The sequence below is a fragment of the Mustelus asterias genome, chromosome 29 (assembly GCF_964213995.1).
Source record: "Mustelus asterias chromosome 29, sMusAst1.hap1.1, whole genome shotgun sequence".
Taxonomy (NCBI): Eukaryota; Metazoa; Chordata; class Chondrichthyes; order Carcharhiniformes; family Triakidae; genus Mustelus; species Mustelus asterias.
In genome coordinates, this window is record NC_135829.1 from 19,852,418 (window position 1) to 19,871,154 (window position 18,737).

Consider the following 18,737-nt stretch of genomic DNA (forward strand, 5'->3'; position numbering starts at 1 on the left):
GATAGCCAGCATAGATTCGATGGGCAGAAGGGCCTCTTTATGTAAAACTCTATGATTATGAGAAGCAGGGGCGGCACGGCGGTTAGCACTGCTGCCTCACAGCGTCAGGGACACGGGTTCCATTTCCAGCTTGGGTCACTGTCTGTGTGGAGTTTGCGCATTCTCCCCATGTCTGCATGGGTTTCCTCCAGGTGCTCCGGTTTCCTCCCACAGTTCAAGGTGCAGGTTAGGTTGATTGGCCATTGCTAAATTACAACTTAGTACCAGGGGGATTAGCAGGGAAAACATGTGGGGTTATGGGAATAGGGCCTGGGTACAGACTCGAGGGGCCAAATGGCCTCCTTCTTCACTGTAGTGATTCTCTGATTAATAGAGACAGGAGGGAAGCATTTTAATCAGTGAGTGGTTTGGATCTGGACAGTGAGAGTTTTGAAGTTTTTAAAAAAAGTTTATTTATCAGTGTCACAAGTAGGCTTCCATTAACACTGCAATGAAGTTACTGTGAAAATCCCCTGGTCGCCACACTCCAGCGCCTGTTCGGGTACACTGAGGGAGAATTTAACACAGCCAATGCACCCTAACCAGCACGTCTTTCGGACTGTGGGAGGAAATCAGAGCACCCGGAGGAAACCCACGCAGACATGGGGAGAATGTGCAAACTCCACACGGACAGAAACCCAAGCTGGGAATCAAACCTGGGTCCCTGGCGCTGCGAGGCAGCAGTGCTAACCACTGTGCCACCATGCCACCCCAAGCATGGTGGAGTCGATTTCAACTGGGAAAGTCGAGAGGGAATTGGATCATTACCTGGAAAATCTGGGATGTGCAGCTAGCAATGACACACATCAGCACGGTGGCACAGTGGTTAGCACTGCTGCCTCACAGCGCCAGGGACCTGGGTTCGATTCCTGGCTTGGATCACTGTCTGTGTGGAGTTTGCACGTTCTCCCCGTGTCTGCGTGGGTTTCCTCCGGGGGCTCCGGTTTCCTCCCACAGTCTAAAAGACGTGCTGGTTAGGGTGCATTGGCCATGCTAAATTCTCCCTCAGTGTACCCGAACAGGCGCTGGAGTGTGGCAACTAGGAGAATTTCACAGTAACTTCATTGCAGTGTTAAAGTAAGCCTACATAGAGTCATAGAGGTTTACAGCATGGAAACAGGCCCTTCGGCCCAACTTGTCCATGCTGCCCCTTTTTTTATTAAACCCCGAAGCTAAGCTACTTGTGACAATAGTAAATAAATTTTAACACTTTAAAGGTGGGGGAGTGGCTCTGGCAGAGAGCTAGCAGGGGAAAAAGAGGGGCAGAAGGGCCTCCTTTTGGGGGTGGCAGTAACCATTGAGATAAGCAACGGGAAGGGAGGGGATAGACTGAGACAGGGATTGAATGAATGGAAACCTCTGGTTAGTTACACAAGGTTCTAACCCCGCCCACTTTCTCCCCACGTGACTGGGTGATATCACCCTCTGACGTCAGGGCAAGCTGGCCCCGCCCATTGAGGAGACTTCCCGATGCTGGAGGTCTGCGCTAATCCTCCCTGTGTGAGAGAGAGCTCTGTCCTCAGCACCATGTCCAGCTCCACTTACAATGAGGAAAAGGGGTCATCCCTGGGAGAGCCTGAGTATGGGCAGGACCCAGCCAGTGGGGGCATCTTCTCCAGCGACTACAAAAGGTAAGTGGGCAAAAAAATGTACATACATTCATATCAGGATTGCAGCAATCAACACAGGTCCCAGCAATGGGATCAAAGGAGGTTTCCCTCTGAATGCAGTCAGATCATGAGGATGCAGGGGGCAAGGGGAGGATGCAGGGAGGGAGCAAGGGGAGGATGCAAGGGGAGGATGCAAGGGGGGGCAAGGGGAGGATGCAAGGGGGGGGCAAGGGGAGGATGCAAGGGGAGGATGCAAGGGGGGGCAAGGGGAGGATGCAAGGGGGGGGCAAGGGGAGGATGCAAGGGGGGGGCAAGGGGGGGGGCAAGGGGAGGATGCAAGGGGGGGCAAGGGGAGGATGCAAGGGGAGGATGCAAGGGGGGGGCAAGGGGAGGATGCAGGGAGGGAGCAAGGGGAGGATGCAAGGGGAGGATGCAAGGGGGGGGCAAGGGGAGGATGCAAGGGGGGGGCAAGGAGGGGGCAAGGGGAGGGGGCAAGGGGAGGGGGCAAGGGGAGGGGGCAAGGGGGGGGCAAGGGGAGGATGCAAAGGGGATGCAAGGGGGGGGCAAGGGGAGGATGCAAGGGGGGGGCAAGGGGAGGATGCAAGGGGGGGGCAAGGGGAGGATGCAAGGGGGGGGCAAGGGGAGGATGCAAGGGGGGGGCAAGGGGAGGATGCAAGGGGGGGGCAAGGGGAGGATGCAAGGGGGGGCAAGGGGAGGATGCAAGGGGAGGATGCAAGGGGGGGCAAGGGGAGGATGCAGGGAGGGAGCAAGGGGAGGATGCAAGGGGAGGATGCAAGGGGGGGGCAAGGGGAGGATGCAGGGGAGGATGCAAGGGGGGCAAGGGGAGGATGCAGGGAGGGAGCAAGGGGAGGATGCAAGGGGGGGCAAGGGGAGGATGCAAGGGGGGGGCAAGGGGAGGATGCAAGGGGGGGCAAGGGGAGGATGCAAGGGGGATGCAAGGGGGGGCAAGGGGAGGATGCAAGGGGAGGATGCAAGGGGAGGATGCAAGGGGGGGCAAGGGGAGGATGCAAGGGGGGGCAAGGGGAGGATGCAAGGGGAGGATGCAAGGGGGGGCAAGGGGAGGATGCAAGGGGGGGCAAGGGGAGGATGCAAGGGGGGGCAAGGGGAGGATGCAAGGGGGGGCAAGGGGAGGATGCAAGGGGGGGCAAGGGGAGGATGCAAGGGGTGGCAAGGGGAGGATGCAAGGGGTGGCAAGGGGAGGATGCAAGGGGTGGCAAGGGGAGGATGCAAGGGGGGGCAAGGGGAGGATGCAAGGGGGGGCAAGGGGAGGATGCAAGGGGATGCAAGGGGAGGATGCAAGGGGAGGATGCAAGGGGGGGCAAGGGGAGGATGCAAGGGGGGGCAAGGGGAGGATGCAAGGGGGGCAAGGGGAGGATGCAAGGGGGGGCAAGGGGAGGATGCAAGGGGGGGCAAGGGGAGGATGCAAGTGGGGGGGCAAGGGGAGGATGCAAGGGGGGGTGCAAGGGGGGGGCAAGGGGAGGATGCAAGGGGGGGGCAAGGGGAGGATGCAAGGGGGGGGCAAGGGGAGGATGCAAGGGGGGGGGCAAGGGGAGGATGCAAGGGGGGGCAAGGGGAGGATGCAAGGGGGGGCAAGGGGAGGATGCAAGGGGGGGCAAGGGGAGGATGCAAGGGGGGGCAAGGGGAGGATGCAAGGGGGGGCAAGGGGAGGATGCAAGGGGGGGCAAGGGGAGGATGCAAGGGGGGGGGCAAGGGGAGGATGCAGGGGGGGGGCAAGGGGAGGATGCAAGGGGGGGGCAAGGGGAGGATGCAAGGGGGGGCAAGGGGAGGATGCAAGGGGGGGCAAGGGGAGGATGCAAGGGGGGGCAAGGGGAGGATGCAAGGGGGGGCAAGGGGAGGATGCAAGGGGGGGCAAGGGGAGGATGCAAGGGGGGGCAAGGGGAGGATGCAAGGGGGGGCAAGGGGAGGATGCAAGGGGGGGCAAGGGGAGGATGCAAGGGGAGGATGCAAGGGGGGGCAAGGGGAGGATGCAAGGGGGGGCAAGGGGAGGATGCAAGGGGGGGCAAGGGGAGGATGCAAGGGGGGGCAAGGGGAGGATACAAGGGGGGGCAAGTGGAGGATGCAAGTGGAGGGGGCAAGGGGAGGATGCAAGGGGAGGGGGCAAGGGGAGGATGCAAGGGGGGGATGCAAGGGGAGGATGCAAGGGGAGGATGCAAGGGGGGGATGCGGGGGATGCAAGGGGAGGATGCGGGGGTGGGCAAGGGGAGGATGCGGGGGGGGCAAGGGGAGGATGCAGGGGGGGGCAAGGGGAGGATGCAAGGGGAGGATGCAAGGGGGGGCAAGGGGAGGATGCAAGGGGGGGCAAGGGGAGGATGCAAGGGGGGGCAAGGGGAGGATGCAAGGGGGGGCAAGGGGAGGATACAAGGGGGGGCAAGTGGAGGATGCAAGTGGAGGGGGCAAGGGGAGGATGCAAGGGGAGGGGGCAAGGGGAGGATGCAAGGGGGGGATGCAAGGGGAGGATGCAAGGGGAGGATGCAAGGGGGGGATGCGGGGGATGCAAGGGGAGGATGCGGGGGTGGGCAAGGGGAGGATGCGGGGGGGGCAAGGGGAGGATGCAGGGGGGGGCAAGGGGAGGATGCAGGGGGGGGCAAGGGGAGGATGCGGGGGGCGCAAGGGGAGGATGCAAGGGGGGGGCAAGGGGGGGATGCAGGGGGAGGGTGCAGGGGGGCAGGGGGAGGGTGCAGGGGGGCAAGGGGAAGGATGCTGAGGGATAGATGAGGGTTGTGGGAATAATTGTGTAAGGCTCCTTCCCTCCTTCCCTCTCTCTCTCCTGCCTTTCCTCTTCCTCTCTCTCTCTCCCTCTTCTCTTCCTCTCTCTCTCTGTGCTCAGGAATTGCAAATCTCCACTGAGTTTTCACCCATCCTTACTGCACAGATTTCTGTTCACCCAGGCTGTGGAGGGAAGGAGGATGCTGCATGGGGTGTATCCACCCTCCCCTCCCCCAGTGAGTAGCAAACGACAGCAGGGATAGTTGCTGTCAGCGCAGATGAAGGTGGGCCTGAGGTTTGGGAATCCGGGTTTTAATCGGCCAGGAGATGGTGCAGGGAGAGGGAGGGATGCATTGTCCTGGAAATAATCAATGCTCTGCTCCCTGGCAGGCTGCCATTTCCTACCTATAGTAAGCGGCTCTTATAGCTTCAGCCAGCAGCTGCCTCTTGTTTACTGTGTTGTAACGGCATGGGATTAAATACAAGTTCCTCTTGCCTCAGCACTCTCTGTTCTCTCTCTCTCTCACTGTCACATGGGATGTGGGTGTCAGAGAATCATAAACCCGTACAGTGCAGAAGAGGCCATTCAACTCATTGAGTCTGCACTGACACTTCGGAGCATCATAACCAGGCCCAGCCCTGCCCTCTCCCCATTACCCGGCTAATCCTCCCCAACCTGCATGTGTTTGGACACGAAGGGGCAATTTAGCACGGCCAATCCCCTTAACCTGCACATCTTTAGACACTAAGGAGGAATTTAGCACGGCCAATGCACCCTAACCCATGCATCTTTTTGGAGTGTGGGAGGAAACCGGAGCACCCGGTGGAAACCCACGCAGACACGGGGAGAACTCCGACAGACAGCGACCCAAGGCCGGAATCGAACCCGGGTCCCTGGCACTGAGGCAGCAGTGCTAACCACTGTGCCACCGTGCTGCTGGCAAAGCTCTCATTTGTAGCCCCTGTCCCCTTTTACCCTTGCTTGCTAACCTTCAGAGGGCTGTTAAGAGTCAGCTGCGGGTCTGAGGTGGAGCCGGGAACCCTCCGAAAATTCAAGAAGCGTTTAGATGGGCACTTGAAATGCCATAGCATACAAAGCTACGGACCAAGTGCTGGAAAATGGGATTAGAATAGATAGGTGCTTGATGGCCGGTGTAGTAATGATAGGCCGAAGGGCCTCTTTCTGTGCTGTAGAAGTCTTGGATCTCTCTGGCCTGGAGTCACATGTAGGCCAGATTGGGTAAGGATGGCGGATGTCCTTCCCTAAAGGACATTAGGGCAGCACAGTGGTTAGCACTGCTGCCTCATAGCGCCAGGGACCTGGGTTCAATTCCTGGCTTGGGTCACTGTCTGTGTGGAGTCTGCACGTTCTCCCCGTGTCTGCGTGGGTTTCCTCCGGGTGCTCCAGTTTCCTCCCAAAGATGTGCTGGATAGGTGGATTGGCCATGCTAAATTGCCCCCTTCGTGTCCTAAGATGTGTAGGTTAAGTGGATTTGTCATGGTATGTATGTGGGATTACAGGGATAGGGCCTGGGTAGGATGTTCTTTCGGAGGGTCAGTGCAGGCTCGATGGGCTGAATGGTGTCCTGCATTGTAGGGATTCTATGGACGAGCTTTCCATCACGGATTTTGTTTAATTGAATTTAAATTCCACCAGCTGCCATGGTGAGATTTGAATCCCTGTCCCAGAATATTAGCCTGAGCCTCTGAAATTTAGGCCAGTAACATTTCCCCCCATACCACTGTCATGTAGTTTGTTTTAATTCATTTGTGGGACATGGGCGTCGCTGGCTGGCCAGCATTTATTGCCCATCCCTAGTTGCCCTTGAGAAGGTGGTGGTGAGCTGCCTTCTTGAATCGCTGCAGTCCATGTTCTGTGGGTTGACCCACAATGCCGTTAGGGAGGGAATTCCAGGATTTTGACCCAGCGACTGCAAAGGAACGGTGATATATTTCCAAGTCAGGACGGTGAGTGGCTTGGAGGGGAACTTGCAGGTGGTGGTGTCCCCATGTATCTGCTGCCCTTGTCCTTCTAGATGGAAGTGGTCACGGGTTTGGAAGGTGCTGCCTAAGGATCTTTGGTGATTTGCTGCAGTGCATCTTGTAGATGGTACACACTGCTGCTCCTGAGCGTCGGTGGGGGAGGGAGTGGATGTTTGAGGATGGGGTGCCAATCAAGCAGGGCTGCTTTGTCCTGGATGGTGTCGAGCTTCTTGAGTGTTGTTGGAGCTGCACCAATCCTGGCAAGTGGGGAGTTTTCCATCACACTCCTGACTTGTGCCTTGTCGATGGTGGATAGGCTTTGGGGAGTCAGGAGGTGAGTTACCCGCCGCAGGATTCCCAGCCTCTGACCTGCTCTTGTAGCCACTGTGTTAATGTAGTGAGTCCAGTTGAGTTTCTGGTCAATGATAACCCCAAAGCCCCTTCCATGCAAGCCCCCTCCTCGGGTACACCAATCAGCACCCAGTATCACCCAGATGCCCTGTACTCCCTCCTCTCTTCTGTTGCTGCTTCTGCAAACTCTGGGCACCGCCCAGTTCCTGGTATAGGTGCCCATTGTGTTTGCCTCAATGGGCAGTGTTCTCCAGCTGTGGGCATCATGGCACCAGTGTCTTTCTCATATCAGCATAGGAACATCGGACTTGGGAGCCATGAGAGAGGCCAGTCAGCCCTTGCATGCAATCCTTAATGAGTACTTTGTATCGGTATTCACCAAGGAGAAGGAAGTGACAGATGTTGAGGTCAGGGATAGGTGTGTGAACGCTCTAGAGAATGTCAATATATCGAAGGAGGAAGTGTTGAGTGTCCTAAATTGCATTAAGGGTAGACAAGTCCCCAGGGCCGGATGGGATCTATCTCAGGTTATTGTGGGAGGCAAGGGAAGAAATAGCTGGGGCCTTAACAGATATCTTTGCATCCTATTTGACCACAGGCGAGGTTCCAGAGGACTGGATGATAGCCAATGTTGTTCCCTTGTTTATGAAAGGAAGCAGGGATAATCCAGGAAATTGTAAGCCGGTGAGCCTGACGTCAGTGATGGGGATGCTTTTGGAGAAGGTACTGAGGGACAGGATATCTGCACATTTGGAAGAAAATAGACTGGTTAGTGACAGGCAGCATGGTTTTGTACGGGGAAGGTCATGTCTCGCTAACTTGATTGAGTTTTATGAAGAGGTGGCAAAGATAATTGATGAAGGAAGGGCTGTGGATGTAGTTTATATGGACTTGAGGAAGGTGTTTGACAAGGTCCCACATGGCAGACTGGTACAGAAACTAAAATCACATGGGATTCGGGGTGGGCTGGCTGGATGGATGCAGAACTGGTTTGGTTATAGAGGACAGGGAGTAACGGTGGAAGGGTGTGTTTCAGAGTGGAGATCTGTACCTAGTGGTGTTCCACAGGGATCAATGCTGGGATTTCCGTTGTTTGAAGTATATATAAATGATCTGGAGGAAAATGTAGGGGGTCTGATTAGTAAGTTTGCGGATGACACAAAGTTTGGAGTTGCTGCAAGTGCCGGGGATTATCAGAGGACACAACAGGATATAGATAGATTGGAGACTTGGACACACAAATGGCAGATGGAGTTTAATCCGGCCAAATGTGAGGTGATGCATTTTGGAGGATCAAATTTAGGTGTGAATTATATTGTCAATGGCAGAACCCTTAGGAACATTAACATACAGAGAGATCTGGGCGTACAGGTCTACAGCTCTCTAAAAGTGGCAACACAGATGGCCAAGGTGATTAAGAAAACATATGGCATGCTTGCCTTCATCAGTGGGGGCATTGAGTACAGGAGTTGGAGAATCATGTTGCAGCTATATAAAACCTTGGTTAGGCAACATTTGGAGTATTGTGTGCAGTTCTGGTCACCACACTACCAGAAGGACGTGGAAGCTTTGGAGACAGTGCAAAGAAGCTTCACCAGGATGTTGCCTGGTCTCGAGGGTGTTGGCTATGAGGAGAGGTTGAATAAACTAGGATTGTTTTCACTGGAAAGATGGAGGCTGAGGGGAGGCCTGATAGAGGTCTACAAAATTGAGGCGCACAGACAGGGTGGATAGTCAGAGGCTTTTCCCCAGAGTGGAAGTGTCAATTACAAGGAGGCACAGGTTCAAGGTGAGAGGGGGAAAGTTTAAAGGAGATTTGCGGGGGGGGGGGGGGGGGGGGGGGAGTTTTTCACGCAGAGAGTGGTGGGTGCCTGGAACGCACTGCCAGAGGAGGTGGTGGAAGCAGGAACATTAGCAACATTTGAAGAGACATCTGGATGGGTCCATGAATAGGGAGGGAATAGAGGGATATGGACCGAGTAAGGGCAGGAGGTTTGTTCTTTAGTTGGGACATCATGATTAGCACAGGCTTGGAGGGCCGAAGGGCCTGTTCCTGTGCTGTACTTTGCTCTATTAATCCTTCCGATGCTGATTATTTGTCAGGCCTATTATGTCTAGTTGACTATTTACCATCAGTCTGCTATAGCAACCCTTCAGTCTGGGCAGTCACGGATTCTCAGCAGTGACCATCTGTCAAGGGAAATAATAAAAATTGTTCTTTTGAAGTAGAAAAATAGCCTAGCGTGCGTGACAGAAATGTAACCAGATATAATTTTTTAACTTATTTAATGGGCATCTCTGGTTAGACCAGCATTTATTGCCCATCCCTAATTGCCCCTTGAGAAGGACCTGCCTTCTTGAACCGCTGCTGTCCATGGGGTGTAGGAACACCCACCGTGCTGTTAGTCAGGTGGTGGTGTCCCCATGTATCTGCTGCCCTTGTCCTTCTAGATGGAAGTGGTCATGGGTTTGGAAGGTGCTGTCTAAGGATCTTTGGTGAATTGCTGCAGTGCATCTTGTAGATAGTACACACTGCTGCTACTGAGCGTCGGTGGTGGAGGGAGTGGATGTTTGTGGATGTGGTGCTAATCAAGTGGGGCTACTTTGTCCTGGATGGTGTCAAGCTTCTTGAGAAGGTGGTGATGAGCTGCCTTCTTGAATGGCTACCATCCATGTGGTGTAGGCACATCCACAGTGCTGTTAGGGAGGGAGTTTGGCCCAGCGATATATTTCCAAGTCAGGATGGTGAGTGACTTGGAGGTGGACCTGCAGTTGGTGGTGTTCCCATGTTTAAAGTTTATTTATTAGTGTCACAAGTAGGCTTACGTTAACACTGCAGTTACTGTGAAAATCTCCTAGTCGCCACACTCTGGCTCCTGTTCGGATACACGTAGGGAGAATTTAGCACGGCCAATGCACCCTAACCAGCACGTCTTTCAGACTGTGGGAGGAAACCGGAGCACCCGGAGGAAACCCACGCAGACACGGGGAGAATGTGCAAACTCCGCACAGACCCAAGCTGGGAGTTGAACCCGGGTCCCTGGCACTGTGCTAACCACTGTGCCACCATGTCTGCTGCCCTTGTCCTTCTAGTTGGTACAGCTCACAGGTTTGGGAGGCACTGTGGAAAGTACATGGTGCACACTGCTGCCACTAGAATTCCATCACTGTTACACCAAGGATGAATGTCTTGTCAAAAGTGGATCTTAAGGTAGAGGGGGGTGAGCTTGGGTGGGTTATAGATGGCTGCAGAAATGCCTGTCAGTGGTGGCAGAGGGAGGCTGAGAGGTCGAGTATGCAAAAGACCAGTCTGAACAGTGGAACGATTGAGGGAGGATCTATTTGTCTCGAGCGAGATGGGGAGGGGGATATGGGGGTGAGGAGTTAGATCACCATCGTCTTTAAGCAGGTGATAAGAATTGAACATTGGAGGCTTTGGGGGTCCATTTTGTCATGAAAAATAGAAAGGCAAAATATTCTCTAAATGGGGAGAGCTGGCTGGGCCATCCCTGAGGGTATTTAAAAATCAATCATACATTGCTGTGGCTCTGGAGTCACATGTAGGCCAGACCGGGTAAGGACGGCAGATTTCATTCCCTAAAGGACATTAGTGAACCAGATGGGTTTTTCTGACAATGGTAATCATTTGAATTTTAATTCCAGTTTTTACTGCATTCAACTTTCACAGATTGCAGAGGGATCTGGGTGTCCCAATGCATGAATCGCTCGAGGTTAGTCTGCAGATTCATCCAGTGAGTCGGAAGGCAAATAGGATGTTGTCATTTATTGCAAGGGGAATGGAATACAAAAGTAGGAATCCTAGAGTGCAGAGGGAGGCCATTCGGCCCATCGAGTCTGCACCAACCACAATCCCACCCAGTCCCCATAACCCCACGTATTTACCCTAGCTAGTCCCCCTGACACTAAGGGGCCATTTAGCATGGCCAATCCACCTAACCCGCACATCTTTGGACTGGGGGAGGAAACCGGAGCACCCGGAGGAAACCCACGCAGACACGGGGAGCGGTGCTAACCACTGTGCGATGTTTTGTCAAAGTTGCACAGTGTTGTTAAGACCTCATCTGGGGAACTGTGGACAGTTCTGGTCTGGTTAGCACTGCTGCCTCACAGCGTCAGGGACCTGGGTTCAATTCCCAGCTTGGGTCACTGTCTGTGTGGAGTTTGCACGTTCTCCCCGTTTCTGCGTGGGTTTCCTCTGGGTGCTCTGGTTTCCTCCCACAGTCTGAAAGATGTGCTGGTTAGGGTGCATTGGCCGTGCTAAATTCTCCCTCAGTGTACCCAAACAGGCGCCAGAGTGTGACGACTATGGGAATTTCATAGTAACTTCATTGCAGTGTTAATGTAAACCTACTTGTGGCACTATAAATAAACTTAAATTTCCCTCAAGTTACTGGACTTGGTGAATGCAGTTCCACAAGCTGCTATTGTCGTATTTGAACACATGGTCCCTGTGTCAATGGTACTTATTGAATCTTATTGTTAAGGTACACAGGGGAAGGGCAGTTGGGGTTAGGGCTTTAAAAATGCATTAGGAGTTGTTCATTGTAGATTTACCTGACAGATTCCAGGGATGTTGGGGGGTTATCTCAGGGAATGTTTGGATCGGTTGGGCCTGTATCCATTGGAGTTTGGAAGAATGAGGGGGGAATCTGATTGAAACATAAAACCCAGAGGGGACTCGGTAGGATGGATGCTGAGAGGATGCTTCCCCTTGTTGGAAAGACTAGAACCAGGGAACACAGTTGAAAAATGAATGGCCTCCCAGATAAGACAGATAAGAAGAAAGGTTTCCTCTGGAAGGTTGCACATCTCTTCCCCAGAGTGGTGTTGGTGATGGATATTTTGAGGGTAGAGGTAGATAGATTCTTGAGCACCGAGGGAGTCGGAGCTCACCGGACATAAGCTGGAAAGTGGAGTTGAGGTCACAGTCAGATCATCCGTGATCGCGTTGAATGGTGGCTCAGGCTTGATGGGCCGAATGGCCTCCTACTCCTGATTTGTATGTTGAAATGAGAGTCAGCCGTGGGGGGGGGGAAGGGTTGGTTGTTGAGTGAGACTCTCCGCAGGATAGAGTGCATGGCGTTGCGTGAGCTGACATTCCGGAGTGTGGAGCAGCCATCGGGAGATTGGAATCGTCCAGCCAAAGGAAGAGCAGGGAGGACGGTTTCGGCAGCCAGGGTAGGAGGTGGGCTGTGTTTGTGGCAGTCAGGCTGTGAGGTGGCTGGCCTGAATGCCAGGGCCAAGGAGGGCAACTGAATCAATGGGTGCAAGGACAGCCCATGACGATTAACCCCAATCTTTAGAACCTTTGAGTAATGGCCGGCACGGTGGCACAGTGGTTAGCACCGCCGCCTCTTGGGGCCGGGGACCCGGGTTCGATTCCCGGCTTGGGTCACTGTCTGTATGGAGTCTGCACGTTCTCCCTGTGTCTGTGTGGGTGTCCTCGCACAGTCCGAAAGATGTGCGGGTTAGGTTGATTGGCCGTGCTAAATTGCCCCTTGGTGTCAGGGGTATTAGCAGGGTAAATACATGGGGTGGCATGTGGGTGTCACTCGGCCAGCACTTATTACCCATCCCAAATTGCCCCTTGAGAAGGTGGTGAGCTACCTTCTAGAACCGCTGCAGCCCATGTAGTGTAGGTACATCCACAGTGCTGTTAGAGAGGGAATTCCAGGATTTTGACCCAAAGACTATGAAGGAATGTCTGATACATTTCCAAGTCAGGGTGGTGAGTGGCTGGGAGGGGAAATTGTCCCTACAGGAATAGGGTGGGGGAGAGGGCCTGGGGAAGACACTTTGTCAGAGAGTCGGTGCTGACCCGATGGGCTGAATGGCCTCCTGAATGGCAGGGAGTTTGACCACCCCAGCGAGGCAGTAAGTTGTCAAAGAGAAGAGAGAGCAAAGTCAGGACTGTTGGAAGCGGTTGTGACAGGAACTCACCAAGACTCACTTTCCAAACTCATGATCACTTCCATCTAGAAGGACAAGGGCAGCAGACACATGGGAACGTCACCACCTGGAGGTTCCCCTCCAAGCCACTCACTATCCTGACTTGGAAATATATCACCGTTCCTTCACTGTCGCTGGGTCAAAATCCTGGAACCCCCTTTCCAACAGCACTGTGGGTGTAGCTACAGCACAGGGAGGGCAGCGGTTCAAGAAGGAAGCTCACTGCCATCTTCTGAAGGGGCAATTAGGGATGGGCAATAAATGCTGGTCTAGAGACACCCACATCTGCATGGGCAACTAAAACAATGACTGTGTAAGGGAAGGAGATTGCAACTCTTAAAGCAACAATCACCACAAAGAGTGACTTCACAAATGTGGAAAATATCCTGCTGGAACCTGACTGAGATAGCTCAGCCGCAATTCCTGCTCTCTTTTAGTTACCTACCAATCAATCATTCACAGGGGTGGCACAGTGGTTAGCACTGCTGCCTCACAGCGCCAGGGACCCGGGTTCGATTCCCGGCCTGGGGTCACTGTCTGTGCGGAGTCTGCACGTTCTCCCCGTGTCTGTGTGGGTTTCCTCTGTTAATTTGCCCCTTTAGTGTAAGGGGGATGAGTGGGGTAAATATGTGGGGTTATGAGAATAGGGAAGAAGGGTATGATTCTCTGTTGGAGAGTTGGTGCAGATTCGATGGGCCGAATGGCCTCCTCTGCACTGTCGGGATTCTCTATGAAAGTCAGGCTGATGAGCTGGAGGTTTGTTGTCAGGCCTGTAGCCGTGTCAAATCTGCTTGGGGACATTGAAGAGCTTCGGGGTTGAGTTGTTACTGGGAACTAGCTTTCCAATCCCCTCATTTCCCTCTTCACCTCTCGCGGTATTGACCCAGCAGAGACCAGAAACTACCAATCTGGGAGAAATCCAGAGCTAGGCCTTATCTTTGGGACTTTGAACAGGTGACTATGTCTGGGGACTCTGGTGGACTGGCGAGTCCAACCCAGGAGAATCATCTGCTTCAGGGTGAATGCAGGCACTTGGAGGCCTAGCTGGTCTGAATGGTGGCTTATCGAAGTCCTGCTGGGATAAATCCCAGGGAGCGTGGTGTTATGGGTCAGGTTAGAAACTCCAAAGTACTTTATGAAGCCCGCCCGAACTATAAGTTTTTGCCTCTTGAATTTGGCTAGGATAAGCATGATAGATTTCACTTCAGGTATGATTCAAATGACCCACTAGGGAGCTTTTATCAAACAAAGTTTATTTAAGAATATAGTTAACATGTATAGAAAGAAAATTAGCAAGACCTTTTAACGATTACAAAAAAAACACAAAGAAAACAACCACAATAATATATTAATTCTTAATTCAATATTAAAGCTGTTCCAACAAACCAAAACCTTTCACAGACAAAACCCTTTTCACAAATTTAACACAGCATAGATTAAAATCTCACTTGACTGGAATTGAGTCTTTTCGAAGGCTGCACTTTCCTTCCGGAAGGCAAAACGTTGCCTTGAGATAACCAGCAGAATTTCCAAATAGAACAGGGAGACAGAGAGAGAGAGATTTCAGCTTCTTTCTCGCTTGATGCCCCTGCTAAAACTAAAACTAAACTGAAACCTTAAACTCACTGGAAAGAAACAAAATTGTCTAAGAACACACGACCGTCCTCCTAATAATGCAGGATCGTAAAGCTAATCCCAGAGTAGACATGAACAACCCCATTTAAGCCACTTTAGAAGCAATAAAAGGTCAACAACAATGACATCACTGAAGCTGTGAGCTAAGAAACCACTGAAACTGTGTGAGCTGCAGAGACCATGATTTAAAAAAAACTTTCTTAAAGGGACTAACATCAGAGTGAATTCCGTAGAAGTAGGTGAGGAGGCTCATTCTTCCCTATTTTGAGAAAAGGTTGGGCCAATACTCATCGGAGTTTAGAGGAACGAGAGGTGATCACATTGAGATTTATAAAATTCGGAGAGGATTTGACTCTTGCGTTGAGAGGGTGTCCCCTCCTGTCAAGGAACCTGGAACTAACAGGGCAGGGGCAACGATTTTATCATTGAGGGATTTCCCATTTAAGTTGGAGCTGAAGGGAACTGTTTTCTGCGGGTTGTTAGCCTGTGGAATTCTATATCGCTGGGAGACGGGCCAATGAATATATTCAACGCAGAGTTAAGGGTTATTTTGGGGGGGGGGGAGGAAAGTAGAGTTGAAGCCCCAATCAGAGCACCCATGATATCATAGAATAGTGGAGTAGGCTTGAGGGCCGAATGGCCTACTCCTGCACCTAGTTCCTGGTGTTGTGTTCTGCCTGTGATTGGGTGGGGGGGCAAGGGGGTGGTCTTTCGAGGCAATTATCGAATTCCTACAGTGCAGAAAGGGCCATTCGGCCCATCGAATCTGCACCAACTCTCCAACAGAGCATCCCACCCAGGCCCTACCCCCCCCCAACTCCATATATTTATCCCACTAATTCCCCTAACCTACACATCTTTGGACACTAAGGGGCAATTTAGCATGGCTAATGCACCTAACCAACACGTCTTTCGGACTGTGGGAGGAAACCGGAGCACCTGGAGGAAAACACACGCAGACACGGGGAGAACGTGCAGACTCCACACAGACAGTGACCCCAGCCGGGAATTGAACCCGGGTCCCTGGCGCTGTGAGGCAGCAGTGCTAACCACTGTGCCGCCGTGCCGCTCCATTTGGTAATCTTGGGGAGGGAGCCGGGATAAGGGAGGCTCGAGGCTTTCCAGCTCCTAAAGGCCTTGACAAAACGTGGGATCTACTCAGCCTCTGCTGGCCAACACTCCCCCTCCTGACAGCACTGCCCTCGGGTGTGGGACAGGAGGTTGTTGGTGCTTCACCTGATCTGGCCTCCGATTACTGTCTAGTCAGGATTAACGATGCGATCTGAGCCTAATTTGTGTATGTTAAAGAAGGATCTGCTTTCGACCTGCTGGTATCTGACCCAGCTCCTTAAAAAACAGATTGAGATCAGAACACTGGGAAGACCGAGGAGTCAGGAGTTTAGTTTTAACTGCCTTCCACTTGGTCCAATTTTCCTCAGGCCAGTGTGGGGGTGGAGAATTAAAATAGGGGCCACTCAGCACAAGTCAGGAGTGTGACGGAATACTCCCCACTTGCCTGGATGGGTGCAGCTCCAACAACACTCAAGAAGCTTGACACCATCCAAGGCAAGGCAGCCCCGCTTGATTGGCACCACATCTACAAACATTCAACCCCTCCACCACCAACACAGAGCGGCAGTCGTGCGTACCATGTACAAGATGCCCAACAGCAACTCACTGAGGCTCCTTATACAGCACTTTCCAAACCCACGACCATTACCATCTAGAAGGACAAGGACAGCAGATTCTTGGGAGGCGATGGCCTAGTGGTATTATCGCTAGATTCTTAATCTAGAAACTCAGCTAATGTTCTGGGGACCCGGGTTCGAATCCCGCCATGGCAGATGGTGGAATTTGAATTCAATAAAAGTATTTGGAATTAAGAATCTACTGATGGAACCATTGTCAATTGTTGGAAAAATCATCTGGTTCACTGATGTCCTTTAGGAATGGAAATCTGCCGTCCTTACCAGGTCTGGTCTACGTGTGACTCCAGAGCCACAGCAATGTGGTTGACTCTCAACTGCCCTCCAGGGCAACTAGGGATGGGCAATAAATGCTGGCCAGCGATGCCCATGTCCCAAGAATGAGTAACAAAAAAGATACCTGGGAACACCGCTACCTGGAGGTTCCCCTCCAAGTCGCTTACCATCCTAACTTGGAAATATATCACCGTTCCTTCACTGTCACTGGGTCAAAATCCTGGAACTCCCTCCCTCCCTAACAGCACAGAGGGCGAACCTACACCATAAGGTCTGCAGCGGTTCAGGAAAGCAACTCACCACCATCAAGGACAATTAGGGACTGGCAATAAATGCTGGCCTTGCCAGCGATGCCCACATTGTTCTCGTGGGTTTAAATATAGATTGTTTATGCATGCATTCACCCTGAAATCTAACACATCAACATTCAGTCCCCACGCAGCCACACACGCAAACGTACTAAAGGAAAGTACAATTGAAGAGAATAGTGCACTGTTACATGTTATAAACTGAAGAATAATTTACATGATTGCCCTGTTCTGAAAACCATATGTCACAAGCCTGATGAAAATATCTAAACTCCTGGGGAAGGGAGTAGTTAATGTGAAATCAAAGTTGTATGCCAACGTTTTATTTCCGGTTTCTCTTGAAGGGATGGATTTTCTGAAGCTCGCAAAGTTAGTCGTAGTCTCGTTATCAGGAGGTCAGTTTGGTGGATCTGGAAAGGAACTGACTTGGGGACCTTTATGATGTTGTAGCCTCCGGTTCTTAAGGCTAATGATACGGCCCTTTCTGTTGGTCAGCATTGTAAAGATTGCGAAGGGACAAACATGGCCGCTTTATCATGTGACTCTCAATGGCAGTTCCTGATCCAAATATGGTGGTGGTCTTGGGTCGATTAGGCGTATCCTGGTTTATTGTTTTAAGAACACACATCCCGAGGGTGTTTGACACGCACCCCTTTGCTTCAAAAAGGATCCATTCGATTTGGGAATGTCACTCGATGCTCTCAGGATTTGTGTAATCAACATCTTTTCCTCTGGGCTTTGTCCTTTTGTCTTTGCTAGACAAAGTGACGGTTTTGAATACTCAAGCCAGGTCATCTGACCTTCATTGGCCATCTTTGCGTATTGGCTTTTTAAAATAATGGCCAATTTCCAAGAGTCCACAGCACGGTGGCACAGTGGTTAGCGCTGCTGCCTCACAGCGCCAGGGACCTGGGTTCAATTCCCGGCTTGGGTCACTGTCTGTGTGGAGTTTATACTATCTCCCCATGTCCGCGTGGGTTTCCTCCAGGTGCTCCAGTTTCCCCCCACAGTCCAAAGATGTGTGGGTTAGGTGCATTGGCCATGCTAAATTACCCCTTCAGTATTAGGCAGACTAACAGGGTAAATACGTGGGGCTACAGGGATGGGGCCTGGGTGGGATTGTGCTTGGTGCAGACTCGATGGGCCGAATGACCTCTTTCGGCACTGTAGGGATTCTATGAATAATGTTTGTATCTTGATTTGATTTATTATTGTCACATGTATTGGGATGCAGCATGCCATACAGAAAAACATACCGTTCATAGAGTACATAGGGGAAAAGGAAAGGAGAGGGTGCAGAATGTAGTGTTACAGTCATAGCTAGGGTGTAGAGAAAGATCAACTTAATGCGAGGTAGGTCCATTCAAAAGTCTGATGGCAGCAGGGAAGAAGCTGTTCTTGAGTCGGTTGATACGTGACCTCAGACTTTTGTATCTTTTTCCCGACGGAAGAAGGTGGAAGAGAGAATGTCCGGGGTGCGTGGGGTCCTTAATTATGCTGGCCGCTTTGAGGCAGCGGGAATTGTAGACAGAGTCAATGGATGGGAGGCTGGTTTGCGTGATGGATTGGGCTACATTCATGACCCTTTGTAGTTTCTTGCGGTCTTGGGCAGAGCAGGAGCCATACCAAGCTGTGATACAACCAGAAAGAATGCTTTCTATGGTGCATCTATAAAAATTGGTGAGAGTCGTAGCGGACTGTGTTGTGTGTCACAGGTAAGGTTTTCATTAACACTGCAATGAAGTTACTGTGAAATTTTCTGAGTCACCACACTCTGGCGCCTGTTCGGGTCAATGCACCTAACCAGCATGTCTTTCAGACTGTGGGAGGAAACTGGAGCGCCCAGAGGAAACCCACGCAGACACGGGGAGAATGTGCAGACTCCACACAGACAGTGACCAAAGCCGGGAATCGAACCGGGGTCCCTGGCTCTGTGAGGCAGCAGTGCTAACCACTGTGCTACCCAGAATTTCCTTAGCCTCCTGAGAAAGTAGAGGCGTCAGTGGGCTTTCTGAACTAAATTGTCGGCATGGGGGGACCAGGACAGGTGGTTGGTGAGGGTTGGATAAATGACCTGTCTTTACTGGACATGGCAGGACTGTTCTATTGTT

The 18,737-nt window shown here is 52.2% G+C and overlaps 1 pseudogene across 1 annotated transcript in view; it reads left to right on the forward strand.

Moving 5' to 3' along the window:
- The first annotated feature begins 1,545 nt into the window (after positions 1–1,545).
- The window catches only part of LOC144480584 (AP-3 complex subunit beta-2-like), a 95,322-nt pseudogene continuing 78,130 nt past the window's right edge, over positions 1,546–18,737 (forward strand). The window contains exon 1 of the transcript XR_013495693.1: positions 1,546–1,670. The product of XR_013495693.1 is annotated as an AP-3 complex subunit beta-2-like (transcript). The remainder of the gene's footprint in view (positions 1,671–18,737) is intronic.